A 25,130-nucleotide genomic window follows, 5' to 3' on the forward strand; every position below is an offset into this window, starting at 1 on the left:
ATGGCATGTTATTAAGTTCTCTTATGGACTTATGCAGCCATGTAACTAAGTTCCGGCCTATACCCATATATAGGATGGTGAGGATGACCGGGTGTGTTGTTGGCTCGCCTGCAGAAAGGTCAGAGTGCGGGCGATAATTTTCTATGAGCTGTCGGTGGGCTAAAAACTGTCCCGGGGGGAGATTGTAATCCTCCATGAGCTGTTCATAGGGACGGAGCTGCCCATCTGTGAATAGCGATTCAGCCTCAGTTATCTCGGTCCTGAAACAAAGACTTGGGTGGAATTAATGGCAAATTCATGAAGTAGTACAACAGCCGGAGGACAATGAAAATCTTAGTTATGGCTACCCAGCCTATCGGTGCCAACGGAAGGCCCTTCCAGAATCTCAATGATGATCTGATGCCGGCCAACACTTTGCAATAATTGCCTTCATAAATGTCAGTGGGGGAGTGGTACAGGCGGACACCGAGATATCGGGGGTGTTTATACTCCAGGGTAGGCTCTGCGTGCCAACTCGTACGTCTTTTGGTAAAAGGGACGGGTGCAGTGGGTAGATTGTGGATTTGTCCCAGTTTACCTTGAGTCCGGACACCTCCGTGAACTCCCTCAGTGTTGTCCAGATGGGTGTTATATCACCGCGGTGATATCACATATGTACAGGAGGAGGTCGTCTGCATACAGGGAGACGCAGTGGATGGTGTCCGCCATGGGGATGCCCCATGCGGACCCCTCCTGACATAACCGTATAGCCAGAGGTTCTACCGCCAGAGTGAAGATCACTAGCGATAGTGGGCATCCCTGCCTCGTACCCCTCTCCACCTTCAATGGTGATGAAACGTATAGGCCCATTCTGATACAAGATGTAAGCTTGGTGTAGAGAAGCTGCGTGTATACTGATTCGGGTGGACTAGGGGTCACGGAATTTGTTCATACCATTCTGACAGAATTTTCCCCAGTATTTTGCAGTCGGCCGATAGAAGTGTGATGGGGCGGTAGGAAGATAATTGTTGTGGGTCTCGGTGCTGCTTGAGGAACGTCACTATGACCGACTCGCGAAGAGAGCTTGGCAGTCCCCTCTTTTAGATTGCAGTCGCCAACATTTCCACGAGACGAGGGACTAGCAGGGTGGAGAAGGTGCTGTAATATTCAAGAGGCAAACCGTCCAGGCCCAGTGCCTTGTTCCTTCCTAGTGCACGGATTGTGTGGGTGACGTCCGTCGGCGTTATTTTGGCATCTAGTGTGTTTTTCTCTGTTTCTGTAATGTGTGGAATCGGTAGCAGGTCTAGAAAGTGGCTTATCGTTTCCTGTCTGAGCTGTGTCGGGGTGCAATAAATCATGGTATAGTACTGCTGGAAAGCACTTAGGATGTACATTTGGGAGCGCACCAGGCTAACCGAGAGACTTATTATTTTGGTGATGGGTTTTGTGTCTGTGTGCCCGTTTTATCCCTCTCCTTGTGCATCCGAGTGGCGTAGGCCCTAAAGTTGTATTTACGTAAGTCTGCCATGACAGTGGAGGACTGTGTTTTAGCCTCTGCCATCTGAGCTGCCGTCACTGCTTTTGCCTCTTCCTGTCTCGTGAGGACTGCTAGCTTCAGTTCAGTAGTGATGAGTGTTTGGTCTAGTGTGCGTTTCACCCCCACTATTTGGTTGATGCATGCTCCGCGAGCCACTGTCTTGAATGCATCCCATTCCACTAGTCTGGATGTGGCAGTCCCCGTGTTGTTAGAAAAGTAGTCTTGTATGCTTTGTTCAGGATTGTACTTGAACACTTGGTCCTTCCAAATCATCCATGCCCTCCTCCACAGTGGCTAGGCAACCCAGGACGGATCGGTGCATTTTTGCTGTGCACTCACGGCAGGCTGTAGGTCGGCGAGGGACTTCTCTCCATCTTTTACCTTGTCGCCAGTTTCCTGTGATCATCTCGGATAAGACTTATGTCTGTGGTGAGGGTGCCGAGTCGTTCCTCCATGGACACTCTAGAAAGTTCTATTGTCGCCAGTACCTGGTCCAGTTTGCCCGAGATGGTCGGTTCCACTGGGATCGTGGACGGCTTGGTCAGTGCAATAGTACAAGCTGGTTCTCCAGCACCGTTTCTGGGACTGTTGTCTGTTGCGTGGCTCTGGGCTGCCCATTTTACCTTTTGGGGTGAAGTTCTTCTTACCCTGTGTTGTCGGTGGTAGGGATGTAAACGGTCTGGTGCCTACTTGCGGTCTAATTGTCCCACTTGTTGATCGCTTGATGTATGGGTCGTAGTGTGCCCGCAGGTCACTCCCGCCCCAACTGGGCCTCCTCCGTCGCGCTGCCAGCAGTGGGTTCCCTTTGCGGCAATCGCGCCCTATTTGACCTGCTTCCCGCTTTCTTGCGTGTGTGTCTTCTGGGGCCAGCAGTGATTATAGTACTAGTCTGAGACAATCAGAGGGTCCCTGCCCCCCCAAGGCATCAGCGTCAGTTGCTGGCGGTTATGCATGTCACAGGTGGCATGGTGGTTAATGCTAGCGTCGAGGGTGGTCCAGGCACCTTTCCGCTATGTCTATGAAGGAATTGGTGGTGAAGTGGCAGCCTGCTTACCCAGCATAAGCCACCCTGGTGGCAGTCATGTTAGGGACAAGCAATGGCGGTCCTGTCTCCTAGGCATTGCGGCGGTTGAGAGGGGATTGCAGGGTCAGGACCAGCGGAGGAGGGCAGAGTCTCTCGTCTCTCACCTTCTGTGGTGTTGCATGTAGGGCCCCTGGGGAGATCTGTCTGGTGGTCGCGAGCGTCTCAGATCGTGGGCACCATCTTGAAGTCAGGCAGGTTCTGGCACGTGGAAGGTCCCGAGTGGAGAACCGAGGAGGGGGCCTCCGTGCTTCGACCCCCGGCGTTCACCCACTGCTGTCGGCGATGTCTGCTCCTGCAGCTGCTTAAAGAGTTCGACTTAGGGGTGGTGCCGCTTGGGCGAAGACGCACTGGATTGCTGCAGGCTGCTCCCCGTCCGCAAACAGTGAGTCTGCGATGGCTGGTGGTAGCGATCGCGTGGGCGCCATCTTGTCTGGCCTGGGTCCGGGATAATATCCAGATACTCCTGGTTCGGGGAAACGTTTTGTCCGGTAATCGGAGCTCTGCCGCACTGAGGTCATTGCTGGTTACGGGTGGGTGCCATCTCGTTGCTGGGCCGCGGGGTGAGACTACTGCGCCATTCTCAGTGGGTGCTGCGGTATAAAGGCTTGTCCGGACACCCCTGCGTGCAGCATCGGCTCCGACACATCTGAGGCGATTTTGCTCCAGAATCGACGAGGTAGTACTGTCCACTGGTCTGCCCGATCGCGGAGCCTCAGCAGAGCGCGTCCGCCATCATAACCTGCTTGGCCATGGCCCCCTCATAACACCTAGATATAACCCATTATTGGTGGTGTTCCTGATATGATTAAGAGGACTATAAATGAGGGGTGTGTTAGGAATAATAGTCCTACACCCTATATGAAGTTGACATGGTTCTACCCTACAATAAGTGGCCCCTAGGCTCCCGGGCTTTCATCAGGACCTAGGAAGTTATTGGCCCAGAAATAATGTCTTAAGCATGACATTAATAGAGTGAGTGAGTGTCTAACTAACAAATACGTAATTGTGTTTACCATGCAAGGTCAAGCATTCTGCATATGTTGAGTAAAATAGACCATATTTTGGCTTTTCAATGTGTAGGATACTTTTTGTATGGTAATGCCCAGAGACACTTTAAGTTACAGCAGATTTGGGACCATTAACAGGTCACTGAATGATGAAGTCACTCACAAGGCTATCTACATGTTATTGTGTTCAATAACCTGCAGAACCTCAACCTTGAGCCTTAACTCCATTCACTTTATAAGGCCACTTTCTGAGAACACCTGTCTTCACCATCATTGGAGTTAGGAATCTGAGCAAGTCCTTGTCTTTCCAGGAAGCCCTCTCAAAATCAATGCCTTTACAAGCTGTACTTACTCGATTAGCTCTTTTCACTTTGGCAGTTACTGCAACAGACTCTAAGAGAATATTCTCCTCAAATCCATCGGCAAGTTTGACTATGGATTGAATGATGCCCCACTCTCATCTTCAAGTTTTAAGGCTCAAACCAAAGTGGTTCACCCTCTGAGGCGGAAAGCCGGAGGTTCTTTAAGCTCTGCTCTTTTATTCTTGCTAGCAGTTTAATGCTTGACTTAAAAAGCTATTTTAGGTCGTCTTTTAAAAATTGTGTGTGAAACCTACCTCCGCTTCATTCAGAAAGCGGTTTTCACTGGACCCGACTCTCCCTTCATCCCACTACCGCCTGGGCCACTCTCAGCTGATTACCGACGCAGAGAGCTGGTCCCGGGGAGGTGAAGGCGTTTACAGCGGCCATATTGAGGGTGGTGGCGCCCTGACGCGCTCTAGCTCTCTATAAAAGGGGCTTGTTGTGACGCGCAGCATAACTCTCTCACCCTCTGAGGCGGAAAGCCGGAGGTTCTTTAAGCTCTGCTCTTTTATTCTTGCTAGCAGTTTAATGCTTGACTTAAAAAGCTATTTTAGGTCGTCTTTTAAAAATTGTGTGTGAAACCTACCTCCGCTTCATTCAGAAAGCGGTTTTCACTGGACCCGACTCTCCCTTCATCCCACTACCGCCTGGGCCACTCTCAGCTGATTACCGACGCAGAGAGCTGGTCCCGGGGAGGTGAAGGCGTTTACAGCGGCCATATTGAGGGTGGTGGCGCCCTGACGCGCTCTAGCTCTCTATAAAAGGGGCTTGTTGTGACGCGCAGCATAACTCTCTCACCCTCTGAGGCGGAAAGCCGGAGGTTCTTTAAGCTCTGCTCTTTTATTCTTGCTAGCAGTTTAATGCTTGACTTAAAAAGCTATTTTAGGTCGTCTTTTAAAAATTGTGTGTGAAACCTACCTCCGCTTCATTCAGAAAGCGGTTTTCACTGGACCCGACTCTCCCTTCATCCCACTACCGCCTGGGCCACTCTCAGCTGATTACCGACGCAGAGAGCTGGTCCCGGGGAGGTGAAGGCGTTTACAGCGGCCATATTGAGGGTGGTGGCGCCCTGACGCGCTCTAGCTCTCTATAAAAGGGGCTTGTTGTGACGCGCAGCATAACTCTCTCACCCTCTGAGGCGGAAAGCCGGAGGTTCTTTAAGCTCTGCTCTTTTATTCTTGCTAGCAGTTTAATGCTTGACTTAAAAAGCTATTTTAGGTCGTCTTTTAAAAATTGTGTGTGAAACCTACCTCCGCTTCATTCAGAAAGCGGTTTTCACTGGACCCGACTCTCCCTTCATCCCACTACCGCCTGGGCCACTCTCAGCTGATTACCGACGCAGAGAGCTGGTCCCGGGGAGGTGAAGGCGTTTACAGCGGCCATATTGAGGGTGGTGGCGCCCTGACACGCTCTAGCTCTCTATAAAAAGGGACGGGCTTCTTCCGCGTAGCGGACGCGGTTTGCGGACGCGCCGGATGCACGCCGGAGTCATGCCAGAGTCCTGCCCGTCTGGGCCCGTCTGGGCCAGGACGGGCCCAGGGGCCAGGTACTCTGCCCGACCAAACTCGGTAGTCCCTGTCATAAGGTATAGTCGTGATGAGTTATATGCCCTAAAGGGGAGGGAAAGTTCACTATGTACTAAGTTAGACACATACTTAAGGACGTGGAAACCATGCACAGGATGCAACTATAACTTAACCAACTTCTACGGGAGAGAGGACACCTCCCATTTGTTCCGCCTTGCATTATTAAACTGTAGATCTTTGCCGAAACATGCGACTGAGCTCCACATGCTCCTGGAGGAACGAGACCTTGATGTACTCTTCCTGTCGGAGACATGGATGGATGATAGCTCAGAGCCAGATATTATACGGGCTCTTCCTTCCAACTTCGCCATTTTGAGGCAAGATCGCCCACTGGGCCGGGGCGGAGGCATCGCCATCATTTTTAGGAAAACACTGATTTGTAGAACAGAAGCAATTACAATTGCAGGGGCTGAATGCCTGAAGTTTGCGATCCTATTCTCCCCTACCTGCACCTTTTCTGGATTGTTGCTTTACAGACCTCCTGGCACATACGGCCAATTCTGTGAAGATCTCTCGATTAAAGCAATAAACTATGCAAGCGTTGCTCCCAATTTCACCATTTTAGGTGATTTTAACATCCACTTCGATGAGCCTGACTCGTTGGCCTGTCGTAACTTGACCTCCAATTTGGAAGTGCTCCAGTTGAAGCAAATAGTCACAGGTCCAACGCATAAAGCAGGACACACTTTAGATCATTGTCATACCAATATGGATACTCTTAGTTTTGACAAGTCCATTAGGATTCCCTGGTCCGATCATTCATTAGTACTTTTCTCCCTGACCCCGGAGAAACAGCAGGAACCGGCTAGTGTTTCCAAACGGACAACTCGAGTCTGGTCCAAACTTCCAATAGATAGCTGGAACAAGAGTTTGAAAGAAACATTACCCGCTATAACGAATGATCCATTGGAGGCCGATGCACGGTTTAACCAATGGGTGGAGGCATCTTTAGACAGCACCCTTCCCAAAAGCAATTTATCCCACAGAAGTGGTGGAAATAAAAAATGTTGGTACACCCCCGAGCTAAAAGCCCTTAAAGTACTGTGTAAACAACAAGAAACAAGCTGGAGGAAAGATTATACGGCAACCAGCAAGGAGAGCTATAGATTAGCTCTAAGGAAGTATAAACAGGAAATAAAAAATACACAATCTAACTACTTCCAGACAAAAATCAGTGCTGCAGCTAATGCGCCCAGAGAAATTTTTAACATTTTTAACTCTCTTGTTGCTCCTCCTGTTCCCACAGCTGACCCTGGCCAAGCAATTACACGCTGCAATGAACTTGCTAACTTCTTTTCTACAAAGGTGGCCAATATATTCTCTTCTTTTCAACACCCCCCCACTGAATCCACTGGCCCCTCTCATGCAGGTGTAAATGTACTTGAGCATTTTGATTTGTTGGATTGCTCGACTACCAAAATGCTTCTAAAAAAACTTAAATCTGGTTCTCCTCTAGACCCCGCACCTCCAACTATATTGAATCTGGTGTCTGATACTGTGACCCCAGTGATCAAGGAGGTGATTAACTCTTCCCTTATAGCAGGCGTAGTGCCCCCTTCCTGGAAACAGGCAAGAGTGAAGGCCTTGCTAAAAAAACCTAACCTTAATCCGGATGATTGGGCAAACTACCGCCCAATATCCCTTTTACCAACTGTCAGTAAGCTTGCTGAGAAGCATGTAAACTCCGTGCTCTCCTCCTTTTTGGAGAACAGTAACTCTCTGCACCCTACACAGACTGGCTTTAGAAGCAATTTGGGTACAGAAATAGCCTTGGTTACAGTGGTGGAGGAAACAAGGAAGATCATGGACAGTGGAAGTTGTGCTGCTATACTACTTTTAGATCTGAGCGCGGCCTTTGACACCGTGAATCATTCTATTCTGATTCAGAGGTTAAGAGAAGTAGGTGTCACGGGCCAGGCGCTCAATTGGCTGTGCTCCTTCCTGTCCGATAGATCGTTTGCTGTGATCGAGGATAATGTATCCTCCCCCCAAATGGGTCTACAGTGTGGTGTTCCCCAGGGCTCCTCCCTCAGCCCTACCTTATTTAATATATACATGAGGCCATTGGCTGAGGTGGTGCTGCCCTGGGGGGTTCAACTGGTGACATACGCAGACGATACCCAGCTCATCATCTCCCTGACCACCCAAGACGCCCCGTATGCAAATCTTAACACCTGTCTTGATAAGATCTATGACTGGATGGATAAATCCTTCCTAAAGTTAAATGGCGCAAAAACGGAGGTGATGATGCTGGGATACAACCCACCCACCATTGTGGAAAGTTGGTGGCCTTCTAGACTTGGCCAGCCTCCTCTACCAAAAGAAAAAATTAAAAGCCTGGGGGTCTGGCTAGACCCTGCTCTTAACTTTGCGGTACAGGCCCGGAGGGTTGCAGGTACCTGCCTTGCTTATATCAGGCTACTGAGAAAAATTGTTAGGCTTCTCCCTTTCGAAGCTAGGAAGATCTTGGTGCAAGCGTTGATCCTGACACGATTGGATTATGCTAACGCACTATATCTCGGTGCCCCATTAGGGACAATCAAAACTTTACAGACAGTACAAAACTGTGCAGCACGAATGTTGCTGAATGTCCCTCGCAGGTCATCCGCTAAGCCTGGTCTGCGCCAACTTCACTGGTTACCAGTGAAACAGAGAGTGGAATTTAAAGCTCTGACTATGGTACATAAGGCAGTTAATAAAACTGGACCTGTACTTATCCAATCCATGCTCTGCCCATATGCTCCCAAGCGGACCCTGAGATCCACCAACAAAAATCTGTTAGCGGTCCCCAAGACAAGGAGAGTGCGTACCGGAGGGAGACGTTTTTCCCTACAAGCCACAAATCTCTGGAATTCTCTTCCCGAAGCAATTAGAATGGAAGCAAATCATTTAAGATTCAGAAAATTGTTAAAGACCTTTCTGTTTGTTTGAATCTCGGAGTCTGAATGAGTTGGAAGCGCTGGGATGCCCTCGGGTAGCCATGCGCTATACAATGCGTAATTCATTCATTCATTCATAACATATCATGTGCAGGTAAAACAGTGATCTAGCTCGAAATCCCAAAGTGACAGCAAACAGACTCTAATCAGCCTTCCAGTCTAAAACTTTTTTTCTGTGACAATGGTACAGAACTAACAATGAAAGATTTTGGGTCCAATATTTCTTCAGATACACTAAATTCACATTTACGACCTTACAAAATAAAGGGTCTTTGTTTAAACGTGTCTATATATTTAAATACTTTAAAAAATCAACGCGGGCCTGATTCACAAAGGTAGACTTTCATTTACGTGTTAAGTTTATGATTTTTTTCTAGACACAACACATTTTACAGGTAGTATCTTTACAATTGTGGAGTCTCCTCACTCGGTGCAATGACTCAGCACATAAAAAGATAGGACAGGCCTATGTGCTCGGCTGTCGTAAAGATGATAATACTTGTAAAAATTGTTTGTGAATAACAAAAAAGAAATATGAACCTTACAAAAGTGTAGGTTTACCTGGTTTACTTTTGTGAATCAGTCCCTGAGAGCATGCATGCCTAAGTACTTGAAACGAAAGATTTAATTGGACATAATATTGCATACATGAAGCTGTTTTATGAAAACAGTGTGAATGTTTTGAATATTCTTTTAGTAAATTATGTATTTTAAATATTATTTGCACATCCATAATATATAGATGTGACTACATTTAATGTATTTCTCATGAATTAAGGCATACACTAATAGTAACTGTGTGATTATGTTGACAGCATGGGCATGGGTCTAGGTACTTGGGTTAATCAGTGTCATGATAATCGGACATACTGATTGATTAGCATTGACCTTGTATTGAGAGTGAGATGATTAAGATTCACATATGGTTGGTCTAGCAGCTGTTATTTAAAGAGGGCATCACTGATTTGAGTTAAATTATTTATTTTATTTTAGGTGAAAATTAGTAATTAAACTCAGATACATCTTTGAGACAAACTAATACAATATTTCAGATTGATATAGATCCTAAGATAATTTGACTGTGCTTTTTTCTATTTAGTATTTGCAGAAGCAATACTGCCTGACTATATCTAAGTTTTTTCTGTTTTGTATCGCTGTTCTGTTGTCTCTTTTTTGCGCAAATTATTTTTGCAGTAATCTTTAAGATGAAAAATGAACGTTTTGTACTGAGGACCTCTTAAATGACACATAATCAACTGCATTTCAAAAGATATGCAGCGGTTAAAAGGCTGTGTACGGCCCTAATCACAGACCACCCTCTTTGTACGCTCAAATACATTTCTCATTGTGGCAAGTCATAATGGAATTCTAGTGTCCTTACACACCCCGCGAATCTCATTGTAGCCCGTTGGTATGCTGTCTTTTTGAAGCATTTGAACAGCATGCATCATTCTTTGGAGATTTTCTTTTATGCATGATTATAAATCTGTTTCGAAATGTTTCTGAAGTACTCTTATATGCTATGTCAATTTGAGAAGATACAAAGAATTAAAAAATGTAATACCATTACTAGTCGATTTCACTTGTGTCCTTTCTTTTGAAAGGACAAGGTAAGGTAGTGAAAAAACTCCCATATCAAAGGAAAAACATTTGAACTATTTCAAGATTAGTCCTGAGTAAGTGAGGGAACGTTTCTGTTATGTTATGTAATACATGTAATATCGCTTTAACAATGTTCATTCTACATTCTACTCAGAGTGTTCTTGCATATGTATTCCAATGTATTCAGTTAATGCTGACTGCTAACCTGTCTGGCTGTGTACCTGCTCTATTCTACAATAAACCTACATTCAACTTAACTGGAGTATTATTAATCAACACAACAACTGGCGACGATCGGGATAAATTTTTTATACTTTTGAAAAACCTGTGAACCGCTTTAATTGATTTTTGCCTTTATATACGAAATACCTTGGAGCAGAGACGACGTCAGTGGTGTTTTGACAACATACTGAGGACTGTATCTTGTACGAGCGACCTACCCTGGTAAGCGACGCTTTATTTCAAAAGAAATATCTAAATTGGGATAGTTTCTCGATATAATTTCTACACAGGAGACATTAGCGCTCGAGCGCTTACCGTTGCATTATTTGAAGCGAATATCGAATGCGCGTGTCTTCTCGTGATGTCCTCAAGCTTGAAGATTCTTTGATGAAGTCTCACAACTAACCACTGACGTCAGACGTTCGCCGTGAACGTGATGCATCACGTGATGCGTGGCAGCCATTTTGGATTGGGCAGGCCTACTCGTAGTGATTGAAATAAAACGAAAGACATTTTTTTTTTACCGATTTCAACACCCACAGGTCGGCTTTTCATAGCGGTTGCAGGTAATCTTTCTTGAACACTTGGAACTATACTACCGGATTAATACAATTAGTATTTTAGACATTTTCAACATTTTTATGGAAATTGGTGGTGAAGACTGGACAGTGTAAAGAAAAAGCTTGTTATTATCTTCTTACTGCTCACTGAACAATTCCACCATAAACAGCTTTATTGTACACTAATACCTCAACAAGCATCATTAAATTTTTAAATTAATTTTTTTTTATCTTTATATCTCAACATGAGTCAACAAACATTTTCATTAAGTAACCCTCAATAATTCTGGTGTAAAGGTTCTGAACCAAATTTGAAATGGTTGGAGTGGAAAGACTATTTTTTAAATAACATCGAGACTGTAGATTCTGATGGTAAAATGTCTGCTGATCAAATGAAACGTATTCTTTTACACTCTTTAGGTCCGCAAGGTCTTAAATGTTATAACCAGATGAACAAACCTATTGTTGTGGGAGGGGATAGTAATGTTTTCACCGTAGCTCTGTCCAATTTAGATAAGTATTTCTCCCCGAAGGTATGTATAGGCATTACGCGATACAAATTCTTCCAAAGAAAACAGTCTAAAAGTGAATCTGTTGATGACTATGTTGGGGAGTTAAAAAAATGGGTAAAGATTGCGCTTTCGGCGGGTTACTAGAAGATTTAGTTCGTGATCAGGTTGTAATGCATGCTAACAATCCTGCCATTCAAGAACGTCTTTGGATGAATGGCGATGCTTGTTTAGAAGACATTCTAGCATTAGTCCGTAAAGCTGAGTCATCTAGCAGATGTGCTAGTGCTTTGAAATCTGAGAGTGTCAATAAAGATGTAGTAGCTAAAATAAATTCCAGTTCAAAGAAAAACAGTAGTTTTAACAAAAAAATGAAACATGGGCGAAGCCAAGGTATAGCAACGAATCTCCCAAATGTTATAGGTGTGGGAGTTCGGAACATTTGGCATTTGCCAAGTCATGTCCTCCTAAAAAGAGTAAATGTGGTGCTTGTGGACTGTACGGTCATTATACTAAAGCATGTAGAAGAAGAACAAAGACTGTTAAATGTATTCAAGAAGAGGTTGCCTCTGATGAAAACACATCTAGTGGTGATGACCAAGCTTCAGAATGTGCTGTAGTCTTGAAGAAGAATCTTCTTCTCAACATCAGAGATGGTTGTTTACTAGTTGACAACAAACCTGAATGTTGGATACACATAGGAGGTGTACGAGTTAAAGTATATGCTGATTCAGGTTCGCCCTATACAATTGTAAATGAAGATGTGTGGCGTAATACCTTTGTTGACAGGGTTGGTTCAAAACTGTCTTCTCCGGATATTGAACCGGAGGGTTATAATGGCGGGAAGATTGATATTGTTGGTTTTCGCTGGCTGAATTTTGAATTTAAAAATCGCAAATCTTATGGCAAGTTGTACATATCTAAAAAAGGTCCATCAGTATTGGGTTTGAAAGACCAAGGGGATTTACATATAATTCTTGATCCCAATTCAGTAGAAAAAGTATTAGTGATGGATGAAGGCACTAAGACTGGCGAAGAACTTTTAAAAAGATTCCCTGCTGTATTTCAAAAAACAATTGGCAAATTAAAGGATTTTGAACATAAAATAATTTTAAAAGATTCAGCTGTACCAAAAATCCACAAAGTTAGAAGTGTGCCAATCGCTTTAAGAAAAGATGTTACAACCGAACTTGAGAAATTGGTCTCATCAGACATAATTGAGCCAATTGAGACATCTGCATGGATTTCTCCTTTAGTGGTCGTAAAACGTTCCAACGGTAAATTGAGATTATGTGTTGATCTTCGCCATTTAAATGATAATATAGTGGTAGATCAATTCCCTCTACCAAAAATTAATGAAATGTTAGCCTTGCTTGATGGTGCTAAGTGGTTCACCACAATTGATCTATCATCCGCTTACCACCAGATTCCCTTGTTTAAAGACAGCAAACAATACACTGCCTTCATAACCCCCCAAGGATGTTTTCAATTTAAAAGAATGCCTTTTGGCTTGGCTTCGGCCGCAGCTGTTTTCCAGCGCCTAATGCACAGGTTATTTTCCACAGTTAAGAACACAAAGTTTTTTCAGGATGACATTTTCGTTTTTGGTAAGGAAAAACAGATCATGACAGCACTTTGAACGAAGTTTTAAGCATACTAAATGAGAAAGGCTTGACTGTTGAATACACCAAATGTACCTTTGCTAGCGATCATGTCACTTACTTAGGCCATGTCATAGATTGCGACGGCATTAGACCAAAACCTAACGTAATAGATGCTATCAAATGTGCTCCTTCTCCCAAAGGGAAAGATGATGTTAGATCCTTTATTGGTTTGGCTGAATTTTGTTCGAAATACATTCCAAATTTTGCAACTAGAACATATAATATTAGGCAGCTGTTAAAAAACAAAACAAAGTTTCTTTGGTCTGTAGAATGTGAACAAGATTTTGAAGATATTAAAAGCTGCATCACTAATATTGCATCTTTAAAAAGTTTTAATCCTGATGCCAAATCTATCATCGCCACAGATGCCAGTATTAAAGGTTTGGGTTCAGTTTTATCTCAGGTTGGTTTGAATGGTAAGGAACAAATTGTTGCATATGCTTCCAGGTCACTCTCGCCTACAGAAGAAAAATATTCTACCATTGAAAAAGAAACGTTAGCATGTGTATGGGCGGTTAATCACTTTAGAGCTTTTGTATGGGGTACAAAGTTTATTTTGCGCTGTGATCACAAACCATTACTCAGAGTCCTAACCACAGAAGGTACTGTAAACACTTCTGCGAGAGTAGCCAGACTTTCTATCAAACTACAAGATTTTTGCTATAAAATGGAATATGTACCAGGCAAAGAAAATTGTATAGCTGATTTCCTATCTAGAATGCCAAAACAACTTGAAGAATGTGAGGATGAATTATGGAATTCTTTCCAAGTAGCCTATGTTCAAGACATGGAAGGTGCAGGCATTCTAAAGGAGAAATGGGATGATGAGTATCTAAAGGATGAAGAATTATCTTTAGTGAAATCTCATCTAGTTGGGTCCTGACCAAAGAAAGTTGATAACAAGCATCCTTTGAAGTCTTTTTGGGAAATTAGATTAGATTTAAGTGTCCGAGATGACAACATCTGGTTTGGTGAGAGAGTCATACCTCCAAAGACTTTACGGTCGTCCATCATGGCTTTATGCCATGAGGGTCATTTCGGCATTGTCCGTTCTAAACGCACAGTCAAAACTTCATTTTGGTGGCCCGGTATGGATACAGATATTGATAAATTTGTAAGGAATTGCAAATCTTGTCAAACAGCTGATAAATCATTAGTTGTGTGTAAACCTTCTATGGGTAACATAACTGCACCTACCTCTCCTTGGGAACATACAGCTATAGACATCATGGGTCCCATTGGTAGTGAACAAAAATATATTTTGGTATTAATGGATTTGTTTTCAAGGTGGCCTTTTGTAAAAATTGTAAGTAAAGCTGATACTGAGACTGTTTTAAAGTTTTTAGATCAATCTTTCACTTTGGAAGGCATTCCTTCTATTTTGTTAAGTGACAATGGTGTCCAATTTACTTCTATAAAGGCAAAAGAGTACTTCAATAGATTAGGAATCAAACATAGGACCACAGCCCTATACAACCCAAACAGCAATGGAATGGTTGAGCGATTCAACCGTGTTATCAAAAATACCATCCAAATGTCTGGAAAGAATAAGGATTGGGAAACTCAAGTTTTGAAGATGGTTTGGTCTTACAGAACTTCAATTTGTGAAGCTACTGGTTATCCTCCTTTTGTACTTATGCGTGGTAGAAATCCACGAACAAAGTTTACACCAGGGTGGTTATTCAAATCTAATGTAGTGAATTGGTCTGAAAATATAGTGAAGGAAAGAAGTCAATCTTCGCATCTCAAGAGCAAGTTGTGGTATGATTCAAAGCATAAAGTGAAAGATGTTAATTTAGTTGTTGGTCAGTGGGTGAGAGTCAAAAAACCTGGTAAAATCTCCCAAAGAGGAAAGTTGTTTTTATGAACCTATGCAAGTTGTAGAAGTTTTAAATAATTCAGTTCGCCTATCTGACGGACGAGTTTGGAACCTCAAAAGAGTCGCTAAATGTTCTCCTCCTCAAGTAGATTCTTCCTTTCAGGTTTCATCAGAGAAATCGTCTGATTTGTTTAACTTAGAAGATTTGTTATATGCTAATTCACCTAATGCTATAGTTGTTTCTGACACTCCCACTTCTCCTGTCTCTGATGACTCAAGTTTGCAAAATAATGGTGAATCTTCAGTATTAGATACTCCTACTTCTTCAAGTTTAGTCAATAATAGTGAAGTAAAAGTTTTTAGAAACCCTAGACGTGAAAAAAGGCCTCCAGTATGGTTGGCTGATTACATTTCTGAAAATTTTCCCTTATGAAGTTTTTCTTTTAAAATAATTTTAATAGTAATTACATTTCTACAACAACATTCTGTTGTTTAATTTTTTCTCCTTATCTCTTTCTCAAAATTGTTCTGCAAAAGCGAGAGGTGGTGTCGATTACAAATTATAAAGTTATTAATTTCTACAATGTTCCAAAGGGGATGTGTTATGTTATGTAATACATGTAATATTGCTTTAACAATGTTCATTCTACATTCTACTCAGAGTGTTCTTGCATATGTATTCCAATGTATTCAGTTAATGCTGACTGCTAACCTGTCTGGCTGTGTACCTGCTCTATTCTACAATAAACCTACATTCAACTTAACTGGAGTATTATTAATCAACACAACAGTTTCTGATATGAATAGATCATAAATTCCACGGGTACAAGGAAATGGAGTTGATGAGTTAATAAAAGTAAATGTAGCTCATTTAGTACATACTCCCCCACTACGTCGAACAGAAGCACAAAGTTTATATTTTTTCATCAACGGTCATTAAAAACAAAAGAAGAAAAGAGTTAGTGAAAAGATTATCGACATATCATAGATTTTTTCTTTTCCTGGAGTGAAATAGAAAAAGAGCGTTTTGCACCCCAAGAGTCTCATATTACAGAAAGGGCTGCAGATGCTTGTGTGTCCCCTTCTGTAATATGCATCACGCAGATCTAACAAAAGTTTTTTCAGCACAACCTCATAAGAGCGTTCCCTCAGTTGTAAGGGACCACAAATTTGATCTTACACTTGTGCCACAACACGGGCATAAGGACAGATGTCTATAGTTGTACTCCTGTGCATCCCCTAGAAAGTGTAACAAAGCTGTGATTCTTGAGGATGCCCCTTGGATAGTTCTAATTGAGTACCAGTGATCCACCTAAATGCACGCCGCCACAGATGGGGCAAGTAACATATTGTACCTACGTGGCAGAGGGTTACCTGCTGTGATTGAGAGACGGAGTAAACATTGCTTAATTTTTCACTCCTGTGCATACTCCTCTTGTGCGTTTAATGTACACTTGTGCACTTTTACATCAGGCACTGGGTACACTCAATGAAAACGTGCCTGGTGCAAAACATGACTCTGCACTTTGTTCGCATAATCGGTGCATCATCAATTTTTACATAGTGTAGCTACCCTTCTAATAGGCCAAACACATGCATGAAAGCACATACATACACAAGGTCATATATGTACAAGTGCACACAAATATGCATGTTCACGTGCAGAGTAAAGGGGCATTGGCATAATAAAATACAGACCTCATTGGTTAACTAATTATGACTTGATCCAAATATGCACATTTGCTTGCCTAAAAACATTGCTTAAAACATGTAAATGGCTTTGGTCCTGATTTAGAGTACGGCAAATGTGGTGAATCAGCGAAAAATAGGTAGATGTCCAGTCTACTCTATTAAGAGTGTATAGACATGTATATACTCTAAATATGGCAGATGGAATAATGGCTTATTTTTGGGACATATACTGCATCTTGGTCTTTGTCACTTTGCTAGCTTGGTGTGGGTAGCAATTGAGCACATTCTATGCTTAAAAACTCTGGTAAAAACAGACATTTGATTTGGTCAGATTTCGAGTGTTGCTAGTCAATTAATCAATCAATCAGGAAATTTGTAGAGCGCACTACTCACCCATAAGGGTCCCAAGGCGCTGGGGGGGTGCCGCTACTGTTCGAATAGCCAGGTCTTGAGTAGTGTCCTGAAGATTAGTAGGTCTTGGGTCTGCCGTAGGAGGATGGGGAGGTGTTCCAGGTCTTGGGGGCGAGGTAGGAGAACGATCTGCCGCTGGAGGTCGCTCTTCAGATGCCAGTGACGGTAGCTAGGGCACAGTCGGCGGATCGGAGCTGGCGGTTTGGGGTGTAGAAGGTGAGTCGTCTGTTGAGGGATGCTGGTCAGGTGTTGTGGAGTGCCTTGTGTGCATAGGTGCGGAGCTTGAAAGTGATCCTCTTGTTGATGGGCAGCCAGTGCAGGTCTTTCAGGTGGGGTGTGATGTGGCTGATTCGGGAGATGTCGAGGATCATGCAGGCAGAGGCGTTCTGTATGCGTTGTAGTCGTTTCAGCAGTTTGGCCAGGGCTCCCGCGTAGAGGGCGTTTCCGTAATCCTGCTGCTGATGAGGGCCTAGGTGACCATTCTTCTTGTGTCATGGGTATCCACCTGTAGATCTTGTGGAGGGTGTTAAAGCAGGAGGATGAGATGGCATTGACTTGCTTGGTCATGGAGAGTGTTAAGTCGAGGATGAACCCCCGGTTGCGTGCGTGGTCGGTTGGTGTCGGTGCTTCTCCCAGGGTGGTCAGCCACCAGGAGTCGTCCCAAGCTGAGGGGGTGGAGCTGAGGATGAGGACCTCTGTCTTGTCTGAGTTCAGCTTCAGGTGGATGTTTTTCATCTATTCAGGTGACGGCTTTCATTCCTTCGTGGAGGTTGGTTTTGGCAGTGAGTGGGTCCTTGCTGAGGGAGAGGATCAGCTGTGTGTCGTCGGCATTGGAGATGATGTTGAGGTTGTGTAGTCTGGCGACGTGGGCCAATGGAGCCATGTAGATGTTGAACAATGTCAGGCTGATGGATGATCCTTGGGGTATGCCGCAGATGATCTTGGACGCTTCGGATCGGAAAGGGGGAGGCGGATGATCTGGGTTCTGCCGGAGAGGAATGTGGTGGTTGGTGCAGCCCAGTGCTTTGTCTCGGATTCCTGCGTCATAGAGTAGAGTGCGTAGGGTACAGTGGCAGACCGTGTCGAAGGTGGAGGATAGGTCCAGGAGGATGAGGGCCGCGGTCTCGCCATTGTCCAGCAGGGCCCTGATGTCATCGGTGACGGCGATGAGGGCCGTTTCGGTGCTGTAATTGCTGCGGTAACCGGACTGGGACCGGTCCAGGATGTTGTTCTCCTCAACATAGCGTGTCAACTGTTTGTTGAAGGTTTTCTCAATGACCTGTGCCGGGAACTAGATTAGGGAGATGGGTCGGAAATTCTTGAAGGTCCCTCTGGTCTGCCTTGGGTTTCTTGAGCAAGGCGTTAATCTTGGCGTGCTTCCAGCTCTCCAGGAAGGTTGTGGTCTCGAAGGAGATGTTGATGGCCTTGCGGAGATGGGGTGCAATGGCGGCATTGGCTTTGTTGAAGACGTGGTGTGGGCGTGGGTCTAATGGGGAGCCAGAGTGGATGGTGTTCAAGATTTTGATGGTGTCGTCATCGTTGATGTTAGTCCAGGTGAGCAGGGGGTCGCCGTGGGTGGTGGCCATGGGGCTTGAGGTGTCGTTGGCTGTCATGGTGGTCTGGTTACCGAAGCTGTTGTGGATGTCTGGGATCTTGCGATGGAAGAAGGAGGCAAGGGAGATGTACAGGTCTTGCGATGAAGGGATGTTGTTGGTGTTGGGGGTGGGGTTGGAGAGTGTCTTCACGATGTTGAAGAGCTCTTTGCTGTCGTGAGCATTGTTGTCGAGGTGGTCCTTGAAGGAGGTCTTTTTGGCAGATCTGATGAGGTGATGTTGTTGGTGCATGGCGTGCTTGTGGGCTGTGTGGTTCTCCAGTGTCTGTTCGTGGTGCCATTTCTTCTCTAGTTTACGGCAGGTTTGTTTGGAGGACTGGAGGTCTGTGGAGAACCAGCTGGCACTCTTGCTGGTGCGTCTATTGGAGGGTTTCTTAATCGGGGAGAGGGTGTTGGCGCAGTTGGGCAGATCCAACGCCTGAGGTAGCTTGTGGCGGTGGCGGGGTCAGTGGTGTTTGTGAGTGGACTGCGGGCGAGGGCGGTGTTTAGCTGGTCTTCAGTGATTTTGCTCCAGCTGCGGCGGGGGGTCCTTTGGATACGGTGGTGTGTGATGGGTTTCCGGAAGGTGAAGTGGATGCAGCGATGGTCGGTTCAAAGGAGTTCGGTGGTGTGGCTGGATGAGACGTAGGGCCTTGCGGAGAAGATGGGGTCAAGCGTGTGGCCGGCAGAGTAGGTGGGTGTCATGACGAGCTGTCTGAGGTTGGCGATCAAGGTGGTGGAGTGGTTGTTGTTGTTCTTGAGGTGGAAGATCAGGTCTCCGAGGGCGATGTAGTCCGTGGAGGCGAGGGCGTGGGTGCTGATGAAGTCGGCGATGGAGTCGCTGAACTGAGGCCAGGGTACGGGGGGGTCCATAGATGAGGGTTCCTCTGAGGGTGGTGCTGGGATCGGTGTGGATGTGGAAGTGCAGGTGTTCGGCGGTGCTGAGGGTGCCGACAGAGTTGGTCGAGACCTTGAGGGTGGATTTGTGGATGATGGCGATTCCTCTCCTACTCTGTTGGTGCGGTGTCTGCGGGTGATCTTGTAGCTGTCCGGGATGGCTATGGCGATGTCGGGTGCCGAGGAGTTGTTCATCCAGGTCTCAGTCAGGAAGGCGACGTCCGGGGAGGATGTGTCGAACAGGTGCCAGAGTTCGACTGCATGTGTGCCTGGGGAGCAGGTGTTCAGGAGTATGCATCTGAGGTGGTTACGTCTTGTTCTGGTGGGTGGATTGGCGGGTCGGATGCTTGTGAAGCTGGAGAAGGGTCCTTGGGTCCACTTCAAAAGGCCGGGAAGCAGGGGTATGATCGTCCGGTGTTGAGTGAATGGAGGGTGCTGGCATCATAGCGGAGACGGGCTTTGGAGCACTCGCGAGGGCCAGGGGTTCAGGTACTGGGCACAGGTGCGGACAGGCGCAGACGGGCTTGACTTAGACGTGCCAGGGGCGTGGATGCACAGCCAGTGGCCTCCATATAAGGGGAGTTGGGAGGGAGGAGCAGCAGACGACCCTTGACCCTGCTCCCAGGCAGTTAACCCAGGCACGATAACTAAGGTAAGTTTAACCGGGACGCTTCTTTAACTCTTTCACAAATATTTGTGCTTTCTCTGCAGGAATATCTATGGAGCAATTGAAAACAAGTCTGAACTCAGGAACGTCTTAGGCGAAGTGCACACTCGTTAGGGAGCACGCGCCTCACCAAGGATTCCCCACAGGTCTGTGGTAAATGACTAGACTGCCACCATGTTTTTCCACGAGGCGGCCTTCTTAGAATTCCTCTGTTGCACTAAAGCACTCCAAGTATGTTTCCTTGCGGATTCTTCATCTCTCCTGCTGCAGCTAGGGTTTAGATAAGTCATTATCATATCCACTAATTGATGAGGGGTTCTGACAGGTACACTCAGTATATCATTTTTTGAAATATCTTTAAAAGATACAAACCATCTTTACACACTTATCCTCTCCGTCTATGTTTTGTTACTTCAGCTCGGTTGAAGCACATTCCATCGACCATTTTAAACAGTTACTTGTATTTACCTTAAGCATATTAAATTTAAAAAAAGTATATATTATAAAATTACAGCAGCGATGTGGTTAAAGACACTCATTCACAGTCAAGTAAAGTCAAATATATGAATCTTTCAGTGTCTACGTTAGTGCTACATGTAATCAAACAATTTTGACAGTCATGTTGCCATTTATAAGAAAGGCCAAAAAGGTTTTCAATATCTATACCTTGATCTTCCAGTACACCCAACATAAACATTAAAATTTCCTGACAATCTTGCTGAATATTCTGGGTAAATTGACTAGGACCAGAACATATGTCCAAAACATTTCAAATATCAGAAACACTTTGTATTTTACTTTTATCACTACTACATTTCTCATAAACAGAATACAACAACAAACCAAATCTTTCGTCCCGATTTTCAACAATTTGCTGTTGCAAACTTTCAAGAACAAAAACAACATTAACAACTACATTAGCATAGCAGTTGGCACCACAACTATTTTCAAACCGATAACCAACATTCTATTCAACACTGTCCTTTTTCTTTTTGCTTGCAGGCATAACTTCATCTTGTTTTTTTTCTTTCTCTACAGTTTCACTGCAGAAATTCTCAAATCTTCTTTTTCTACCTACCAAACACTTTTCAAATACTGAATATTGACCTACATTGTGTGCATATTCTCTTCTTAACCTATCATACTCTTTCACACAATTTGCATCTGCACTAATCTTTGTCTCATCAAAATCAATGAAGTACAATCCAGATAAAGTTCTGACTCGAGAAAAAGCAACATATGCCATACCCTCTTTAAACACAGTACTATCAATATTCACTAAAGTACTATCTACACTTAAACCTTGAGATTTATGAATGGTCACCGCATATGCCAAACAAATAGGAAACTGTTTTCTGCGTACATACACATCTTTTACAAGCAAAAACCAAGGTGAACAAACAACTAAATTGTTGTATTTCAGCAATTTCATCAAATTTGATTTTCAAAAATTCAATCCCATCTATATTTACATAATTAACAAAATCAACAATGTTACCCATTGCTCCATTTACTATACCTTTTTCCACATTCAAATTACGTCGTAAATTTAACCTACAGTTTACCCATGCATACAAATTATTTTCTAAACCAGCAGTTTTACTTATCGATTTCTCTAAAGCATCCAATTTCCTCTTCAACTTTTCAGTCAAAATAATAGTGATTCCTTCATGTTCTATTTTATCAATAGCTTCCAATTTCATAATTTCTTCATTTTCCAACTTACAGATTTGGAAAGTAATCGTCTCTGTAAAGCTTGTTTGCCATGTTCAGTCATTTTTCCAATTCTTATATCTTGAAGAATAGTTCCATAATCAGCATCATTTGCCTGTCGCATATTTGTAATAAGTTCCTTATACTCAAAAGATGACCAAATGTTTACATTTCCAATGCTCCCCAAAGACTTTCTGGTATATTCATGCACCAGTGTTTTAAATACTGGTTTTCCTTTTACAGGAGTAAGTTGTAGAAGATCACCAAAAACGATGACGTGTTTTCCTCCGAATAATACGTCATACACTGTCTTAAGAATTTGCTGCATTCTTAAATGCACAAAAGCAAGCATTAAGTTTGATACCATGCTTACCTCATCAATAATGAGAAGTTTAATTTTCCTCAAGACTCTTGAAACTTCACAACAAGCTTCTCCAGATAGCTTATGGTATTCTAATTTGTTTTCATGCTCTACTGGTAACATTAATAAACGATGTAAAGTAATTCCTTAAATATTGTGGGCTGCTAATCCAGTTGGAGCAGTGACAACACAAGACAAATGCGACTCAGTTGTTTTCTGTAGAAAAGTTGTGATTACTTTAATTAAAAAACGTTTGCCTGTTCCAGCTTGTCCACTCACATACATTCGGATAGGTTCAAAGGATGAGCAAGAGCACTCTTTCTTCTCATGAAGTAATCCATGGTCATTCTGTTCTCTCTTTTGCTCATATATTTCTTTCTGCTCAAGATTTAGTTGTTTTTCCAAGTTTTCTAAGTTTGTTACATCTTCTTGAGCTTGATACATTGCTGTTTCCACCTCTTCCATAGCAGTTGCTGCTTCATTTTGAACAATTGGTTCTCCTAGTGGGTCCTGACTCAACGGAGCAGAAGTTTGACTCTCTTGAGAACTATCTCTAGCAATCTCAGCTGCAATTGTAGCTTCTTGCTCAATTTCGTCATTCAACATTTTCACATGATTAGCAAAAACAGGACATTCCATAGTATCTTTAGTTGCATTGAAGGAATCTTCATAGCTCTCGAAATCTCCAAGTAATGCCAATTCTGAACGCCATGGCTTGAAAAGTTGCAAAAGAGCTAAATAGTAACATTCCCTTTTGTCAGGTGTTTCACAACTCAGTTTACGGTGATTAATCAAATGTCCTTTTCTTTGTTTCACCAGAAATCCTTCAGAACCAATCAAAGCATATATACCATTATTGATCTTTTCTGTAATATTCCATTTAAAAATATAGTATTGCAGCACTTCTTAGAGACAAATGTTCTCAAGATGATGACTTCTATTTGGATAATATGTATCCAATATATTTGTTTTCACAATATCTGTACTTTCTGGGTCTTTTTCAGCTAAATATTCAATTTCTTGTACAGATTTAAGAACTTGGTTTCGTGTTGCAGCAAGACCTAGACTCACCCAAAGATTCTTCTAGATTTGGAGTATAGTCTTGCAGATGATAAGCGATCCGAGCATTCATACGCTCCAATTTCTCGATGAGATAACATCGTCAAACTGTAAGTATATCATTTCTTACTTAGACTCTTCTTGTGGGAAATCTCTTCAATTCCGTCTTTTCTGATTTTGTTATGTACGATGTTTCATATCGAGCAACAGCAATGCAATTGTTTGCAACATATTGAATATCCATATTAGCATTCCACATAAACAAAATGACTGGGTTATAGTCATTTATGTATTTTGACTCTTCATTTCTTCTTAAGTTGTACGTATTTTTTGGAGACTTTCTTGTGATAGTATGTCGCAAAGATGACATAAAACTGTACACTCTTCCTTTCGATATTACTGGACGTGGAAATCCAAAACGGCATTTGGTGTAGATTTTGTCTTTAGATTTGTACTTTCGACAACAGTATTTCCCACAACGATGGCTTTGGAATCGTAAGACTTGTTGTCTTAGGTCCTTATCTTGTATACTTTTGGGTATATCACATGTAGCATATTCTTCAATAAAAGACAAGACAGTATCATCTGAGTCTGTTTCAAATTTGGGAGCATCTTTGATCCATATTAGCATGTGTATGTGAGGAGCACCTCTTGCTTGATACTCCTTTGTCCAAAAGAAGTCCAGAACCTCTCCAAGAGGAGGATTTTTTTTATTGGTGATACAAGGCATCATAGCTTCAAATCTATGATTGAAATACCTGCATACATTAACTGGTTCAAAAGAGCACAATTCTACAGGTGTCTTGTATTCAATATTTAGTATATTTGGATTTGCCTCTCGAAGAAATTGAAGGAAATCATCCCAAGCATATTCAGCACAGCTTAGAGTAAGGAACCGTGTAGGAGTTCCTAAGTTCCTTAGCATACATTTCAGTTCTCCATGACGACTGTACCAGTACTCATTAGTACCACGCTGACATGCCATGAGATTAATTAGCTGAGATTCCAAAACATTATCTTTTTGCAGTACTTTATCCATAAATTCCTTTGCCGAAACATTTTGCAGATGTACACCTGTTTTCAATATACGGTTTACTGCATAAGAAAGTCCAGACAAATCACTCTCAAATAAAAGATGAAACAAATACGGAATACATTGTCGAAATCTTGGATCTTCTGCATATAATCTTGATGTCCGGTATTCAGATGCAGGAATCTGCACAGGTCGGTCATCATATCGTCCTCCTTTTTCTGTGAGAAACAATTGAAGGAAACAACAAGCTTCCAAGTATTTTCCCATACACTAATGGGACTTCCTTTTGCTTCTTTCATTGTGAATAACTCTATAGTATTCCCCATCACTTTTTTAGAATGCAGTGGATGAACACTGTCCGTAGATTTCTTCAGTTTTGGACACATCCACTTTTTCAGTTTGTCCAGATGGCAAGTCACTATCTTCTTCTACAGTTATTTCTTCTTCTCTCACATACACATGTCTGTAATATCGATTATTTTTTACAAGATACAACGTTGCCTTTTTCACTTTCCTAACATCCACTTATTCTTGCCAGATTTTCTTGCTCTTACTAGGAATACCATTAACAAGAATAACTAAAGGTTCATCCTCTATATTTTCTACACCAATTGTTTCAATATTTTTCTTTAAATCTAGAGGCAAATATACAACTCTTCCCTTTAATCCTCTCTGTAAATCAGAAGGTGGCAATTTTCCTGTCTTAGGCTCCATACGAACAATAGCCTGAAATAGATGCACACTTCGAATAAGAATAGACTCATAGGTATTTAAATTCATCAGTTCAGAAGGAATATTTACAAACTCAAGATTATTATGCACAGCTCTAGCAGGCA

This window comes from Lissotriton helveticus, chromosome 8 (assembly GCF_964261635.1).
Source record: "Lissotriton helveticus chromosome 8, aLisHel1.1, whole genome shotgun sequence".
Classification (NCBI taxonomy): domain Eukaryota; kingdom Metazoa; phylum Chordata; class Amphibia; order Caudata; family Salamandridae; genus Lissotriton; species Lissotriton helveticus.